The sequence below is a fragment of the Scyliorhinus canicula genome, chromosome 8, assembly GCF_902713615.1.
Source record: "Scyliorhinus canicula chromosome 8, sScyCan1.1, whole genome shotgun sequence".
Taxonomy (NCBI): domain Eukaryota; kingdom Metazoa; phylum Chordata; class Chondrichthyes; order Carcharhiniformes; family Scyliorhinidae; genus Scyliorhinus; species Scyliorhinus canicula.
The window spans coordinates 7721069-7738192 of record NC_052153.1 but is presented as its reverse complement, the minus strand read 5'-3'; the positions used below and the strand labels follow the sequence as shown (position 1 = coordinate 7738192).

At 50.3% G+C, this 17124-nt stretch overlaps 1 protein-coding gene across 2 annotated transcripts in view; it reads left to right on the top strand.

Annotated features, from left to right (window-relative positions):
- Positions 1–17124, top strand: part of LOC119970093 (coronin-2A-like) — a 189319-nt gene that overhangs the window by 123440 nt on the left and 48755 nt on the right. The window contains exon 1 of one of the 2 annotated variants that reach the window (XM_038804109.1): positions 3806–4287. The exons of the other annotated variant lie outside the window; for it this stretch is intronic. The gene's annotated coding sequence lies outside the window, so the exon portion shown is untranslated. Of the gene's footprint in view, positions 1–3805; positions 4288–17124 lie in introns of those variants that run through there. 2 annotated transcript variants of the gene reach the window in all.

Below are 17124 nucleotides of genomic sequence, written 5' to 3'. Positions count from 1 at the left end.
ACTATTCTTCCTCATGTACGTTGGCCTCAAACAGGTCCCGGAACAGTTGCATGAATGGCTCCCACGTTCTGTGGAAGCCGTCGTCCGACCCTCGGATGGCGAATTTGATTTTCTCCATTTGGAGAGATTCCGAGAGGTCGGACAGCCAGTCTGCAGCTCTGGGTGGTGCTGCTGACCGCCAGCCAAACAGGATTCTACGGCGGGCAATCAGGGAGGCAAAGGCAAGGGCGTCCGCCCTCCTCCCCAGGAATAGATCTGGCTGGTCTGAAACCCCGAAGACCGCCACTATCGGGCATGGCTCCACCCTCACCCCCACCACTTTGGACATAGCCTCGAAGAAGGCTGTCCAGTACTCCACAAGTCTGGGGCAAGACCAGAACATGTGGGCGTGGTTGGCCGGGCCTCTTTGGCACCGCTCACATTTGTCCTCCACCTCCGGGAAGAACCTACTCATACGGTTTCTCGTTAAGTGGGCTCTATGTACCACTTTTAGTTGCGTCAGGCTGAGCCTTGCGCACGTGGAGGTGGAGTTGACCCTATGCAGTGCTTCGCTCCAGAGTCCCCACCCTATCTCCATCCCCAGGTCGTCCTCCCATTTCCTTCTTGTTGCGTCCAGTACGGTGTCGTCCCTATCTACCAGTCGGTCATACATGTCACTACAGTTCCCTTTCTCTAGGATACTTGCGTCCAGTAGGTCTTCCAGTAGTGTCTGTCGTGGCGGTTGTGGGTACGTCCTTGTCTCCTTTCGTAGGAAGTTTTTGAGCTGCAGGTACCGTAGCTCGTTCCCCCCAGCTAGCTGAAATTTCTCTGTCAGTTCGTCCAGTGTTGCGATCCTGTCGTCCGTGTATAGGTCCCTGACTGTCAGTGTCCCCCCGTCCTGCCTCCACCTTTTGAAGGTGGCGTCAGTCAGTGCTGGTGTGAACCTATGGTTGTTGCAGATGGGAGCCTTGTCCGACATTTTGGTCAGGCCAAATTGCTGCCGCAGTTGGTTCCAGGTTTGGAGGGTGGCTGTCACCACTGGGCTGGTGGAGTGTTTTTTGGGTGGGGATGGGAGTGCTGCCGTGGCGAGGGCCCGGAGGGAGGTTCCCATGCAGGAGGCCTCCTCCGCACGCACCCACTCGGCTTCTGGCTCCTGGATCCATCCCCTTACTCGCTCGGCTGTTGCCGCCCAGTGGTAGAATTGTAGATTCGGGAGGGCTAGCCCCCCCCTGGATTTTGTTTTTTGTATGACCTTCTTTGGGATCCTAGCATTTTTACCCCCCCATACGAACGCCATGATATGTTTGTCCAGCGCTTTGAAAAAGGCCTTGGGGATGTAGATCGGAATGGATCTAAACAGGAAGAGGAACCTGGGCAGTACGTTCATTTTGATCGTCTGGACTCTCCCCGCGAGGGAGAGCGGGTGTGTGTTCCATCTTTGCAGGTCCTTTTTAACTTCCTCCGTCAGGCTGGTGAGGTTCCATTTGTGGATCCCTTTCCAGTCATGGGCTATTTGGATCCCCAGGTAGCGGAATTTATTTCGGGCTTGTTTGAACGGCAGCCCCTTTAGTGCTGCCCCCCCCCCCCCCCCCCCCCCCCCCCCCCCCCCCCCTTGCGGGTGTACTGGGAAGATCTCACTTTTGCTCATGTTGAGTTTGTAGCCCGAGAAGGCTCCAAACTCTCATTTATAAATAATTAATGTTAGGCTCCTGAAGGGCCTATTATTCATGATTTTAAAACAATGGCCAATAAACCTAGGGCTGGGAAGGTAAGGAGCGGGTAGAGAGTTGCTGCTCTATCGGAACACGTAAGCTTTTATCGGAATGCATCACCTTTTCTGGAGTCCCGTCATAGTTGCTTCCAAGAAAAAGTGGGGTTGTGTTTTATTCCGTCTGGAGCTGAAAACCGGTTGGGACAGGAACCAACATGAAGCCACAGTTTGCCCGGCACTGAGGGCGAGGAAATGGCAGCACAACATGTAACAATCTCACATATTGTACCCCTGCCATTACCTCAATGAAATATTTCCCGTGTTCCCCAGCCCTCCCTCTCCGACCATTTATCAAAGATCTCTCTGCTAACAGAACAAAGGCTTAGCAATCCGTGCCTCTTAGCTGAGAGGTTGTTCTCCACTGCAGCAATTTAAGGTAGAACTTTCTTTTCCCTTTTCCTGGATGTCGGGAGTCACTGGCTGGGCCAGAACTTGGTTGTCCATCAAATCCATTGATGTGGAGCGGAAGCGAGTCATTGTCAATCCTGAAGCTCCTCCCTAAGGAGGAGATTGTATTATAGAAGACTTTCTTTATCAGGTTAATCACTTCCTTTAACATGGGCTGTTGGCTATTCTTCCCCCCCCCCTCCCCATCCAAACATCTCATCCAAAGCTCGCCCCTCCGACAGTGCAGTACTGTGGGAGTGCGAGACTAGAACTATTGGCCTAGGGTTTGTGTTCAAACCTTCCGAGTGAGCTTTGCTGCTTTCACACAGAGAGCAAACCTCTTTAGGAGGGATATCTGTTTACACGGCTTCTAACACTTGACAGCCTGGACTTACTGTCATTGTCAAATAAGTTTGATGTCAATTAGAGTCACAGAGACTACAGCACAGAAAAGGCCCTTTGGCCCATCCCTTCTGCGCCGGTCAAAAACAGACTCCTAATTAATTCTAATCCCATTTCCCAGCACTTGGACCATCACCTTGTCTGTCCTGGCATCGCAAGTGCACATCTAAATACTCCTTCAATGTTCTGAGGGTTCCCGCCTCTCCCATCCTTTCAGGCAGCGAGTTCCAGACTCCCACCACCCTCTGGGTGAAAAGGTTTTTTCTCCCGTCCCCTCTAAACCTCCTGCCCCTTACCTTAAAGCTACGCCCCCCCCACCCCAGGCCATTGATCCCTCCACCAAGGGGAAAGGTTTCTCCCTGTCTACTCTATCTGTGCCCCTCATCATTTTATACATCTCAATCCTGTCCCCACTCAGTCTCCTCTGCTCCAAGGAAAACAATCCCAGTCTATCCAATTTCCCTTCATAACTAACACTCTCCAGCCCAGGCACCATCCTGGTAAATCTCCTCTGCTCCCTTTCCAGTGGCTATCAGATCCCTCCTATAATGTGGATTCCAGAACTGAACACAATACTCTAATTGTGGTCTAACCAATGTTTTATACAGTTCCAGCACAACCTCCCTGCTCTTAAACTCTATGCCTCGGCTAATAATGGCAACCATTAGCCTTCTTAACCACTATGCACCGATGTACATGCACACAAAGATCCCTCTCTCTGACCCTCGGTGCTTCCCAGAATCCTACCGTTTATCCTGTATTCCCCTTGCCTTGTTTGTCCTGCCCAAGTGCATCATCTCACACTTACCCGGATTGAATTCCATTTATCACTGATCAGCCCATCTGAAAATTGCTTATTGTCACGAGTAGGCTTCAATGAAGTTACTGTGAAAAGCCCCTAGTCGCCACATTCCGGCGCCTGTCCGGGGAGGCTGGTAGGGGAATCTGACCAGCCCGTCTGTACCCTCCTGTAATCGAAGGCTATCCTCCTCACTATTTACCACCCCGCCAATTTTCGTATCATCCTCAAACCTACTGATCAACCCTCCTACATTCAAGTCTAAATCATTTATATAAATGACAAACAGCAAAGGTTCCAACATTGAACTCTGCGGGACCCCACTGGACGCAGGCTTCCAGTCAGAAACACACCCCTCCACCATCGGCATTAGCGTACAAAACCTGCATCAACTTTGTCTTGTGGCATGTTTGAACTTGATGCATTGCTGTTGCAATCTTGTGCGAGGTGACTTGGCACAAGATTTGTACTTTGGAGAGCGCCCGCAAAACACCAGACAACCCTTCAAACACCACCGGCCCCACAGGCGTCAGATCCTGCAGGTCACACACCGGCCATCTCAGGACAAAGAAAAGGAGGAAGGTCACCCTCCATCCCGAGGGACTGTCGAAGAAAGAAGGAAGGGGAGACGCATCAAGCACATTTTTGCCTTCAGGCAAAGTCAGAGTTCACTCACTAAAACCTCGAGTGAGTTTGCTCACCTGAATGACGAAGAGTTCCGGACTCCACCCATTCGGAAGCACAGGCAAAGCTTCACACTCGTGTTGCCTGATCCAAGCTGCCTGCTTTCCTCCCCGAGCTCTCGTCCTTGTCGAGTGGATTGTGTTGCGAAAGGAACCCCAGCAATAACTCCTAGCTTTGGGATGGGGGCAGACTGAAATGGGAGCTGTGCCTTTGCTGAACACTTGGTCTGAATTCTCATTTCCTTTTTAAAGTCTTGATCTGGAAGGTAAGTTATCAAGTTGCATTTTGCAGGTTTTACGGCTTGACATTTTGATCTCCAAAGTAGACCTTTGTGCTTTTATTAACATTAAAAAGCAGCCCCCTCCTCCACCCAGGACTAGCCCAGAGTTAACGTACGGTCTTGTGTTCCACCCTCTAATGTTCGACAGAAGCATTGTTTGCAAATTTGAAATCACCTTTCCCTTGTACCTGCACCCCTCCTAGTGTTCATTCCATTTAAATTCATTCGAGTTACACTATTTGCTAAATATTGCAACAAGAAAATTGGCAACACTTTTTTTAATCAATTGAACCCTGGTGCCAGAAAGGATTAATTTTGTACCTTCCCAGTTTAACTTGTCCCTTTCATGAAACTGGACCCCACCTCCTTCCCTGGACCCCACCTCCTTCCTTTCAGTATGGGTGAACCCATCACTGAGCTGGTTTCCACCTACAGATATGTGGAATAAGTCACACATTGATGGACAGATCATTTCTACGACAAAGGTAACACATTCTCAGTTTATCCTCCGTTTCTGTTGACGAGCCTACAGTGTGTTTGTTTTTTTTTGTGTGAAAGTGATTTGATATAGCTTTGTATTGGAGCGGTTCAATAAACTCGGTTTGTTCTCACTGGAACAACGGAGGTTGAGGGGCGACCTGATAGAGGTCTACAAAATTATGAGGGGCATAGACAGAGTGGATAGTCAGAGGCTTTTTCCCAGGGTAGAGGGGTCAATTACTGGGGGGCATAGGTTTAAGGTGCGAGGGGCAAGGTTTAGAGGAGATACAAGGTAAGTTTGTTTACACAGAGGGTAGTGGATGCCTGGAACTCGCTGCCGGAGGAGGTGGTGGAAGCAGGGACGATAGTGACATTTAAGGAGCATCTTGACAAATACATAAATAGGATGGGAATAGAGAGATATGGACCCCGGAAGTGTAGAAGATTTTAGTTTGGACAGGCAGTATGGTCAGCATGGGCTTGGAGGGCCGAAAGGCCTGTTCCTGTCCTGTACTTTTCTTTGTTCTTTGTTTCGTTCTTTGGTACCAATATGGAACGGTGACGTTTCCTTGTTGTTTACTGGTGTTATGGGCCAGGGTTTAGAGAACCCCAAAGTGTATCATGGAGTTCACCTGACCCACAACTTTTAATAGATTGTGGTATGGGGAGCACACGGCCCACTCGACAGGTGTGTTACAGCAGAAATGGAAAAGTATTTTTTAAAGCAAAACAATGTTTATTCTATGAACTCAAGTTTTAAAAAATAAATATTTTTATTCTCCTTTTTCACAATTTTTCTCCCGAATTTGCACCCAACAACAATCACTAACCAACAACAAATATCTCAAACCCCATAACAGTAACAACGATCCCATCCTCCCTCCGTGCCCCGACATCAGCCCGCATGGTAACATAAACAAATGACAAAGAGAAAAAAAGGGAATCAGGGATTACCCATAGCCATCTTCAACATACACAGCCCCCCTCCCCCCCCCCAAACTAATGTTCGATGTTATCCAGTTCTTGAAAGTGTATAATAAATAATGCCCATGACTTGTCGAACCCCTCCGAGCTTCCCCTCAGTTCGAACTTAACCTTCTCAAGGGTCAAGTATTCCAACAGGTCCCCTCGCTACGCCAGGGCACAGGGTGGAGAGGCCGCTCTCCATCCCAACAGGATCCGCCTTCGGGCGATCAACGAGACGAAGACTATGATATCTGCCTCCGCACCCGTTTCCAACCCGGGCTGATCCGACACCCCGAATATGGCCTCCCGGGGACCCGGGTCCAGCTTCACATGCACCACCTTAGAAATTACCCTAAACTCCTCCTTCCAGTACTCCCCAAGCTTTGGACAGGATCAAAACATATGAACGTGATTAGCTGGGGCCCCCCCGCAACGTTCACTCACATCTTCTACCTCTTCAAAGAATCGGCTCATCCTCGCCCTCGTGAGGTGTGCTCTATACACCACCTTCACCTGTATCAGCCCCAACCTCGCGCACGAGGTGGAGGCATTTACTCTCCGGAGTACCTCACACCAGAACCCCTCCTCCATACCCTCTCCCAACTCTTCCTCCCACTTTGCTATGATCCCTTCCAGTGGTGCCTTATCCTTTTCCAACATAGCTCCGTACACCGCTGACACTGCCCCCCTTCTTCAGTCCACTTGCCGCCAGCACCTCCTCCAACAACATGGAGGCCGGTTACTCCGGGAAGCTCTGTATCTCCTTCCTGGCAAAATCTCGAACCTGCATGTATCTAAACACTTCTCCCTGCTCCAGCCCATACTTCGCTTCCAGCTCCTTCAATCCTGCAAACCGACCCCGAGGAAACAAATCTTTTAGCGTCTTAATCCCCTTCTCTTCCCATTTCCGAAAGCTTCCGTCCCACCTCCCTGGCTCAAATCTGTGGTTCTCCCGGATCGGCATTTCCATTGACCCTGCCCCCAACCCGAAGTGTTGGCGAAACTGCCTCCAGATTTTCAATGAAGCTATTATTACCGGACTCCCTGAGTATTTCCCCGGAGCTATCGGGAGCGGCGCTGTTGCTAGTGCCTTCAGCCCCAACCCCCTGCACAAACTCTCCTCCATTCTGACCCACTGGGAATCAACCCCTCTGACCCAGCACCACACCTTCTCCACATTCGCCGCCCAGTAGTAATACATCAGGTTCGGGAGACCCAAACCCCCTGCCTGCCTTCCCTTCTGTAGCAGCACCTTCCTCACTCTGGCCACCTTCCCTCCCCATATAAACGAGGTAACCCTCCCCTCAATCTCGCTGAAAAAAGACTTTGGCAGCAAAATTGGTAGGCATTGAAAAATAAACAGAAATCGAGGCAACACATTCATTTTAACCGCCTGCACCCGACCCGCCAGTAACAGAGGGAGACCATCCCACCTCGCCAGGTCGGCTTTCACTCTCCCCACCAAACTAGTGATGTTGTATCTGCGAAGTTTCCCCCACTCCCGGGCAATCTGCACAAATACCTAAAGTGAGTCCCTGCCCTACGGAGTGGCAGCCCCCACCCCGGCCGAGACACCACAAAATACTCACTCTTGTCCAAGTTCAGCTTGTACCCAGAGAAAGACCCAAATACCTGCAGCAACTCCAATATTCCTCCTATCGACGCACTCGGCTCCGACACATACAGCAGCAAGTCGTCGGCGCAATGAACTCGAGTTAACCTTTTTAAAACATACAATGAACATCTTACCAACCATTAATTCAAATACAATCCCCAAAGACTACAACACAAAGTAATCCTTTAAGCTTTCCTTTTAACATCCATAAGACTTAAAACACCTTCCAACAGAAGCACATTAGGTTTACATTCACTACTGAGAACATTTATAATTCTGAATTCACCAAATGATCAAGAGATAGTCTTTTGATGGCAGAGAGAACAGCAGCACACCTGCTCTGTCTGGCTTCAGCTCCAACCCTGAAAACAAAACTAAAACACACCCTGCAGCCTGCTCAGAAACAAAAATAAAAAGCTGACAGCCCAGCTCCACCCACTCTCTGACATCACTGCAGTAATAAACACTCATTTCTTAAAGGTACCCTCACTACAGATATTTATATACACACACATTTATAAACACCTATTTCTTAAAGGTACTCTCACTTGACACTGGTTACTGTGATATGTGGAATGTTACGTAGTTGATTTTCAAATCTTTGTTACTGTTGACCATTTAATTAACAAAACATTCTCAAGTGGTGCTGCAGGTTGTGTTTGCTGCTTGCAGCTGCAAATGCCTGGAGGCTGCCACTGTTATCTCTTTCTTTTCTGTAGCCTGGAGTTGGGAAAGGGAGGTTGGTGAGATGATGTGCTGTCTAGGCTGGAGGGGGGGAAGGGGCGCTCTTTCTCTCTTCTGGCATCCCCTGGGTCAGTGTGATTTTCCACTGCTGGGAGCTGCAGGAAGGCGAGAGAGAGGCAGATTGATCCGAATAAGTGGTGTTTGAGGCTTGTTCTTGCTTACAATTACAGTTGCCTGGAGGCTGTGTGTTTGTTTGCTGCTGTCCCTTTGCTTTTGTGTCCTGGAGTAAAATAAGGGAGGTTGGGAGATGACCTGCTGCCAGAGTTGAAGAGTTGGCGTGTTCTGCGTCAGGGTGATTGTCCCCTGCCAAGGAGACTACTGCTGAGCGCTGCGGGAGAGAGAGAGAGGGGCGGGTTGATCCGAATGAACAACTTGATGAAGCTGTTGAAGAAACACTTTTTCAGATTGCTGAGGACTTTATTGTAAGAGTGGAGACTCTCATTTCGCCAGGAGCCCAACAAACTGAACATCGAGGCTGTTTTACTGCACTCTGAATGCCAGCGGAAGACGTGGATACCGAGCTTTGATTCCGATGAAATTAGGCTGTATAAGACTGGCAACATGACGGAGGCTCATGGACAGACAGATGTGTAAAACGATCGAAAGGCAAGGATCCTCCGTTTTGTTGAGGTTCTGGGAAGGGCGATGCCGTGTGTTTGGCTTTCTTTGTCTGAACGAACTATTGTAGTTTTGTCTTTGTACCAGTATTCTGTAGCAAAAAGATACCGTGTGGATGTGTGGTACGGAATCTTTTTCTTCTTGATTAACTTTAGTGTAATTATATAGATTGTTAAAGTTTTCATCTCTTTGTATAAAGGTACTGTTGATTGTTTAATAAACAAATGAATCTCAAGTGGAGCTGCAGGTTGTGGTTGCTGCCTGCAGGGGGAACCACTGTGCCCAGGGAGCGACGGGCAACTGGGGGAGGTGCGGAGGCTGGCTCACTGCGAAGATTAACATGACAGAGGCTTAACATGCTTCAGTTGTGGCATGTTTTAATTGTGAACATTTGACAGTTCCATTCCCCCGAGCTACACATAGTGACCCTCCCCAGTGCCCACTCATTGCTCCTCAATCTGCTGGATCTTCCATGTTCTACTGCTACGTCTAGGGTCCCTGCACAAACTCTCCTCCATTCTGACCTACTGGGAATCAACCCCTCTGACTCAGCTCCGCACCTTCTCCACGTTCGCCGCCCAGTAGTAGTACATCAGGTTCGGGAGACCCAAACCCCCTGCCTACCTTCCCCTCTGTAGCAGCACCTTCCTCACTCTGGCCACCTTCCCTCCCCATATAAACAAGGTAACCCTCCCCTCAATCTCGCTGAAAAAAGACTTTGGCAGCAAAATCGGTAGGCATTGAAAAATAAACAGAAATCGAGGCAACACATTCATTTTAACCGCCTGCACCTGACCCGCCAGTGACAGAGGGAGACCATCCCACCTCGCCAAGTCGGCTTTCACTCTCCCCACCAAACTAGTGATGTTGTATCTGCGAAGTTTCCCCCACTCCCGGGCAATCTACACCCCACAAATACCTAAAGTGAGTCCCTGCCCTACGGAATGGCAGCCCCCCCCCCCCCCCTCCCCCACCCCGGCCGAGACACCACAAAATACTCACTCTTGTCCAAGTTCAGCTTGTACCCAGAGAAAGACCCAAATACCTGCAGCAACTCCAATATTCCTCCTATCGACGCACTCGGCTCCGACACATACAGCAGCAAGTCGTCGGCACAATGACCTCGTGTTAACCTTTTTAAAACATACAGTGAACATCTTAGCAACCATTAATTCAAATACAATCCCCAAAGACTACAACACAAAGTAATCCTTTAAGCTTTCCTTTTAACATCCATAAGACTTAAAACACCTTTTAACAGAAGCACATTAGGTTTACATTCACTACTGAGAATATTTATAATTCTGAATTCACCAAATGATCAAGCGATAGTCTTTTGATGGCAGAGAGATCAACAGTACAGCTGCTCTGTCTGGCTTCAGCTCCAACACTGAAAGTGAAACTAAAACACACCCTGCAGCCTGCTCAGAAACAAAAATAAAAAGCTGACAGCCCAAGTCCACCCACTCTCTGACATCACTGCAGTAATAAACACTCATTTCTTAAAGGTACCCTCACTACAGATATTTATATACACACACATTTATAAACACCCATTTCTTAAAGGTACTCTCACTTGACACTGGTTACTGTGATATGTGGAATGTTACGTAGTTGATTTTCAAATCTTTGTTACTGTTGACCATTTAATTAACAAAACATTCTCAAGTGGTGCTGCAGGTTGTGTTTGCTGCTTGCAGCTGCAAATGCCTGGAGGCTGCCACTGTTATCTCTTTCTTTTCTGTAGCCTGGAGTTGGGAGAGGGAGGTTGGTGAGATGATGTGCTGTCTAGGTTGGAGGGGGGGAAGGGGCGCTCTTTCTCTCTTCTGGCATCCCCTGGGTCAGTGTGATTTTCCACTGCTGGGAGCTGCAGGAAGGAGAGAGAAAGGCAGATTGATCCGAATAAGTGGTGTTTGAGGCTTGTTCTTGCTTACAATTACAGTTGCCTGTAGGCTGTGTGTTTGTTTGCTGCCGTCCCTTTGCTTTTGTGTCCTGGAGTAAAATAAGGGAGGTTGGGAGATGACCTGCTGCCAGAGTTGAAGAGTTGGCGTGTTCTGCGTCAGGGTGATTGTCCCCTGCCAAGGAGACTACTGCTGAGCGCTGCGGGAGAGAGAGAGAGGGGCGGGTTGATCCGAATGAGCAACTTGATGAAGCTGTTGAAGAAACACTTTTTCAGATGGCTGAGGACTTTACTGTAAGAGTGGAGACTCTCATTTCGCCAGGAGCCCAACAAACTGAACATCGAGGCTGTTTTACTGCACTCTGAATGCCAGTGAAAGACGTGGATACCGAGCTTTGATTCCGATGAAATTAGGCTGTATAAGACTGGCAACATGACGGAGGCTCATGGACAGACAGATATGTAAAACGATCGAAAGGCAAGGATCCTCCGTTTTGTTGAGGTTCTGGGAAGGGCGATGCCGTGTGTTTGGCTTTCTTTGTCTGAACGAACTATTGTAGTTTTGTCTTTGTACCAGTATTCTGTAGTGAAAAGATACTTGTGTGTATGTGTGGTACGGAATCTTTTTCTTCTTGATTAACTTTAGTGTGATTATATAGATTGTTAAAGTTTTCATCTCTTTGTATAAAGGTACTGTTGATTGTTTAATAAACAAATGAATCTCAAGTGGAGCTGCAGGTTGTGTTTGCTGCCTGCAGGGGGACCACTGTGTCCAGGGAGCGACGGGCAACTGGGGGAGGTGCGGAGGCTGGCCCACTGTGAAGATTAACATGACAGAGGCTTAACATGCTTCAGTTGTGGCATGTTTTAATTGTGAACATTTGACAGTTCCATTCCCCCGAGCTACACATAGTGACCCTCCCCAGTGCCCACTCATTGCTCCTCAATCTGCTGGATCTTCCATGTTCTACTGCTACGTCTAGGTGTGTCCCAGGATGCACACCAGGGGTGGAGATAGCCTGATGCTTTCTGTGCCTTGTGGCCTTTGATACCCCCGGTGGACATCCTCTGGAGGCCCTAGAGCCGGAAGGCCCCGGCCGACTTACGGTGTCACTGGCATCGCTATGCCCCCCTGTGCTGCCCATTGCCCTTGAGATACACCTCCTGAATCTCACAGCCATGTCCTATTATCTGCATCAGCTCTGGGACAACCTTGACCAGAAGCTCGGCATCTGACTGGGCCTCAGCTGAGTCCTGGGATCCAGCAAACACCCGACTGCCGTCTCCCTTGGATGTTCCTGCCCTCCACCTGATGTACATCAGCAACTGTGTGGTGCTCGCCAGATTGTGCCCCAGAAGCCTGACCACTAGTGTCCACCAAGGAGTGTGTCTCTGTGCTGGGGGAGGGTGGGGGTGACGGCTGTGACGCATCAATGGTGGTCTCCTCGGAGCTCTCCTCCGAGGTGGTCTTTGGGTGGCGGGCGGGAGGAGTGACTCCGGATGGCCGGGCCCCAGTGGATTGAGATCCTGCGAGAGAACGGACATGTGGTCAGTGAGAGGGGAGGGTCATTCTGTCTGACATGAACAACTCACTGGAGACAGGTCATCTGGGTGAAGGTGAGGCGGATCCTCAGCTCTGTGACACAGGCCAACCTCGCTGTCAGTGACTACCCTCTCCTAGGACAACCCCGGGATACCTGGGGCCCGTTCCTCAGAGGGGCTGAGGAATTGTATCTTTGGTGCCCTGCAACCCACCTTGGCCCTTTCCCCCTATCATGGGATAGCATCTCCTGTGGGGACATAAGAGGGCACTGTAGCCACATGTTTGATGGGTCGGGGTGGTGGGGTGGGGGGGGGGGGGGGGGGTGGGGGGTTCTATGGCAGTTGGCCTGTGTGGGCAATGCAACTTGGACATGAAGGGGTTGTGCTGGTGGATGCCAGGGGATGCTGAGGAATGAGCTCGAAGATCTGGGGTGGGGAGGGTGGGAAGTGTCAGCCAGTGATTTGTGTGTGTGGGGCGGGGGGGGGGGGGGGGGTGTTGGGAATGTGAGGGGGTGGCAGGCGGAACTGCTGCCAGGAGAGAGGTGGCAACTTGCAGCTCAATGGAGGTCGTTGGTCTTCCAACATTGGACGGCGGTCCTCCTGGTCACGGTGCCCACACTGACAGCCCGCTGCCTCCCAGGCGGTATTGGTGACCCTGCTGCTGGTCCTACAACCCCCTTGGGGGGGGACAGGATGTCCCGTCTCACATCCACAGCGGCCAGAAGCCTGTCCAGGTTGGCATCCCCCAAGCGAGGAGCAGGTGTGCGCGCTGCCATTTTTCTGTGCTGATTGGGAGTGACAGACGTTTAAAAGCCGCTCCCCTTTGTTAGTGGCGAGATGCTGAGGCCGAGCTGGCGAATCGGACGGCCAGTGATGGCGAGAAGCTAGTAGGGTCCCATTTTCAGCACTATGTGCCGTTAAATACGGGCTGCGATCTCGCCATCACGGCCGTCAAGAAACACCCGCTAATCGCGCCCAAAATGACACTTCAAAATGTTTCCATTTTGGAAACATTTTGAAGTGTCATTTTGGCCGCGATTAGCTGGTGTTTCTTGCCAATATCATATGTGGATCTGAGACAGACTCTGTCTGATTATCCTTCTACGAGAATCTTGGGGTGTTTAAGGTGCTATATAAATGCACGTTGTAGTTTTGTGCATGGAGTTTTCCTCTTGTGATAGCCTTCTGATCAGGAATTTGCTTTGGGAAATCACATTTCCAGCTATGTGCTTTATTCCCTCCATTGCATTATGAAGAGAGAGTGTCCCTTCCCATCCTCCTCCACTTATTCTTCTTGCATCATATTGTATCCTGTACCAGGCATCGAGTAGGCATTAAGTGTGAAATCACACATCGAGCTTTAAAAACAGATCTCAAAAGTGTCAAAAATACATGTCTTTTGTCTATCGAATTCCTTATCAATAGTTGGTTTGTTTTGAGTAGATGAGATGCAGCAGACACCTGGAAGGTGTTATAAACTGTGAGAGTTGGCAAAATGTAATATGTGATAATTAAACTTTTAATGTGTTTGAATTACAAATTACATCTCGGGGTCAGGAGGAAAAATATTAATTTGATCGTTTATGTGGAGTGAGTGTGGAGTTTGCATTTTCTCCCCGTGTCGGCGTGGGTTTCCTCCGGGTGCTCCGGTTTCCTCCCACAGTGCAATGAAATGAAAATGAAATGAAAATCGCTTATTGTCACAAGTAGGCTTTAAATGAAGTTCCTGTGAAAAGCCCCTAGTCGCCACATTCTGGCGCCTGTTCGGGGAGGCTGGTACGGGAATTGAACCCGCGCTGCAGGCATTGTTCTACAGTACAAGCCAGCTGTTTAGCCCACCGTGCTAAACCAGCCCCTGGGCAGGTTAGGTGGATTGCCGTGATAAATTGTCACTTAGTGTCCAAAAGGTTAGGAGGGGATTACGGGGTTAGGGTGGAGGTGTGGGCTTAGGTAGGGTGCTCTTTCCAAGGGCTGGTGCAGCCTCGATGGGCTGAATGGCCTCCTTCTGTATTGTAGATTCTATGATTCTAATTTCATTATCAGAGCCATCTTTGTTTGATGCGTTTAGTGCAATTTTGTGACAGAATTGCTGTGGGGTTAGTATTCTCCAAGTCAGGTTGTTGAGGTAGAGTGACATGCAAACCACTCAGCCCGTTAATAACAGTGTTTTCAAATTTGTTACTACAACTCGACAAAAACAAAATCTCCCACATGCATCATGAAGATGGGGCAGCACGGTAGCATTGTGGGTAGCACAATTGCTTCACAGCTCCAGGGTTCCATATTCGATTCTGGCTTGGGTCGCTGTGCGGAGTCTGCACATCCCCCACCGCCCCCCCCCCCCGTGTGCGTGGGTTTCCTCCGGGTGCTCCGGTTTCCTCCCACAGTCCAAAGATGTGCAGGTTAGTTGGATTGGCCATGCTAAATGACCCTTAGTGTCCAAAATTGCCCTTAGTGTTGGGTGGGGTTACTGGGTTATGGGGATAGGGTGGAGGTGTTGACCTTGGGTAGGGTGCTCTTTCCAAGAGCCAGTGCAGACTCGATGGGCCGAATGGCCTCCTTCTGCACTGTAAAATCTATGCCTGAAAGCTTCCCTCTGCCAATAAAGCATCGCAGGGCTTGCTTTCAACTGAACACAGCACAACTTTAACAAAGCCGACCTCACTCTGGAAGCGTCATTCAACCCGTATACACGTTTATTGAACTCCCAGAGCTCCCTTTCTGTGTTTGGCACCTCTTTTCAGTGGACAAAGAAAAAAATCATCTTTGAAGCTGGTGTTCCGGTACGAAAGCATCTGTCGACCTGCATTCCCAAGAGTTGGGGCTGACAGAACTAAGAAAATCTTCAAAATAACCTTTCCTGCCGTTGGTGAATCTACCCTTGCATCTTGGTCACCCAAGTTTTCTTCAGAACTTTGTGATCCACCAGATTGGCTTTGGCTTTAAGTTCCATCAAGAAGCACCTTTTCCATTCATATCCATCTAGGGCAGGGGTGGGAAAACTTTTCCGTGCAAGGGCCACATTCAGAAATTCACAATTTTAAAGGGCCGCATAGTATATTAAGTAAAATAATTACTTCACCCGGTTATGATTCTGGGCGCCTCATATAGAACATAGAACAGTACAGCACAGAACAGGCCCTTCGCCCCTCGATGTTGTGCCGAGCAATGATCACCCTACTCAAGTCAACGTATCCACCCTATACCCGTAACCCAACAGCCCCCCCCCCCCCCCATTAACCTTAAAAAAAATATTTTTTTTTTTTAATGACTTGGTGGGCCGCATAAAGACCTTTGGCTGGCCGCATGCGGCCCGCGGGCCGCAGTTTGCCCACCCCTGATCTAGGAGATCAAACCCGTTGTCCCCTATCTCGGACCTCTGTGTACGCCCCAAATTCCTTCCACCTTTGCAGTTCCTGCTGTTTTGCATATTTAGTTGCATCTTTCCACTGATTGGCCCTTTCTGGCAAGTGTGTCACTTTTTAGTGCCAACTTTTAGACAGTTGTCCTATTGGGACAAATAGCCTTGTCCAGTTCAACCGCATTATTATGCCCCTCTTCAGCCGCCTGTTAATTTCCACAATCAGGCCCTCATAATTCTGTAACACATGTATGAAGTACCTGGGCCGGGATTCTCCGCTCCCCACGCCGGGCGGGGGTCCCGGCGGGACGAAGTGGCGTGAACCACTCCGGCGTCGGGCCTCCCCAAAGGTGCGGAATTCTCCACAACTTTAGGGGCTAGGCCTTCGCTGGGGCCGAAAGGCCTTCGCCGGCTGGCGGGAGTCTGTGCATGCGCCGGTGTATCAGCGGCTGCTGACGTCATACCGGCGCATGGGAGGGGGGTCTCTTCCGCCTCCGCCGTGGTGAAGGCCATGGCGGGGAGGAAGAAAAAGAGTCCCCCCCCCACGGCACAGGCCCGCGCGCCGATCGGTGGGCCCCAATCGTGGACCAGGCCAGCGGGGGGGGGCACCCCCCGGGGCCAGATCTCCCCGCGCCCCCCCCGCCCCCCAGGACCCAGGCGCCCGCTCGCGCCGCCAATCCCACCGGCACCAGACGTGCTTTGATTCCCGCCGGCGGGAACAGCCTGACAGCGGCGGGACTTCGGCCCATCGCGGGCCGGAGAATCGCCGCGGGGGGCCCGCCGACCGGCGCGGCTCGATTCCCGCCCCCGCCGATTCCCGGGTGGCGGAGAATTCGGGACACGGCAGGGGCAGGATTGACGCCGGCCCTGGGCGATTCTCCAACCCCCGGGGGGTCGGAGAATTCCGCCCCTGGTTCCTCAGTACATTCAATAACTCCCTTTTGAATCTGCAAACTTGTAATCTGTCTCCACTAATCTTGACGAGAGTACCCCAACAGTCTGGTTTCCATACTGCTAAATGATTGTTTTACCACCTGTACCCATAACCTTTCCTGGACCCCTCACCCGCAGGGGCTGGTTTAGCTCACTCGGCTAAATCGCTGGCTTTGAAAGCAGACCAAGGCAGGCCAGCAGCACGGTTCGATTCCCGTACCAGCCTCCCCAAACAGGTGCCGGAATGTGGTGACTAGGGGCTTTTCACAGTAACTTCATTGAAGCCTACTCGTGACAATAAGCGATTTTCATTTCACTCTCTCTCTCGCACGCACTCTCTCTCTCACATGCACTCTTTCTCTCACACACATGCTCTCTCTCTCTCTCTCTCTCTCACTCCCTCTCACACTCTCTTTCTCTCACACACTCTTTCTCTCACACTTTCTCTCATGCACTTTCTCTCACACACTTTCTCTCACACACTCTTTCTCTCTCACATTCTCTCACTCTTTCTCTTTCGCTGTCATGCACCCTCTCTCTCTCGCTGTCGTGTGCGTGCTCTCTCTCTCTCCATTGCATGTGCACTCTCTCTCTGTGTCACACATGCATGCCCTCTCTCTCTCCCTCTCTCTCTGTCGCACGGTTCTCTGTGTTGCGCGCGCT